Here is a 710-nt window from a genome sequence, read left to right as displayed (position 1 = left end):
TGCAGAGAATCACATGGAGTTCACATGCGTGTGTGAGAGCATAGGGAGCATGTGCACACGCGTGTGTGAACGCGCAGGGAGCATGCACACGCATGTGTGGGGCTGCGTGGGCAGAGAACATGCGTGTAAGCGCATGTGTGTACGTAAAAGCACAGAGGAGCACGCCTGTGGCGGGCGGGGGGCACAAAAATGGGTGTTTATTGCAGGGAGTCGTTAACATGGGGGGGCTCGTTAACGTGTGTGTCCACCTGTCACGTGCCTGAGTGTCTACGTGTCACATGTGTCCTCGTGTCACGTGCATCCTGTGTCTGTGTCCCCCTCCTTGGGAACATCCTTCCGCCTCCGTGTCCTGTCCGTCGGGGGGGTCCCCTCTGCTGTCCCATTCCGTGGGACATTGGGGTCCCCCCGGGGGGTTGTCGTTCTCTCGTGTGTGTGTGTGTCCCCACCTCAGGCCACCTCTTGCCCCCCCCCGGGCTGGTTGGGGCCGATGTAGCGGAGCAGGGGGGCCGGTGGGGGGGCCAGCACCTCCTGACCCACCAGGGGCTGCAAAACGGGGGGCACACGGACACGGCCATCCTGGGAGGGGGTGCACAACAGGGTGAGACACCCCCCCAACACCCTTAACCCCCCAAACCCCCCCCCCAAAAAAAACCCACCGGCAACTGGTTGTTCTCCAGCAGAGCGTTGAGGATGCGGGAGACAGCGCAGGC

The 710-nt window shown here is 62.7% G+C and overlaps 1 long non-coding RNA gene across 1 annotated transcript; it reads right to left on the bottom strand.

Moving 5' to 3' along the window:
• Positions 1-168: 168 nt before the first annotated feature.
• LOC106900458 lies at positions 169-710 on the bottom strand. Its single transcript, XR_001414166.1, has 2 exons — positions 657-710; positions 169-576 (listed from the first exon to the last, which is right to left on the bottom strand). It is a non-coding gene; the product is annotated as an uncharacterized LOC106900458 (long non-coding RNA).

This window comes from Calidris pugnax, unplaced genomic scaffold (assembly GCF_001431845.1).
Source record: "Calidris pugnax isolate Ruff unplaced genomic scaffold, ASM143184v1 scaffold2099, whole genome shotgun sequence".
Taxonomy (NCBI): domain Eukaryota; kingdom Metazoa; phylum Chordata; class Aves; order Charadriiformes; family Scolopacidae; genus Calidris; species Calidris pugnax.
Note: the sequence above shows the minus strand (reverse complement) of the source record. Positions and strands in the feature narration are given on the sequence as shown.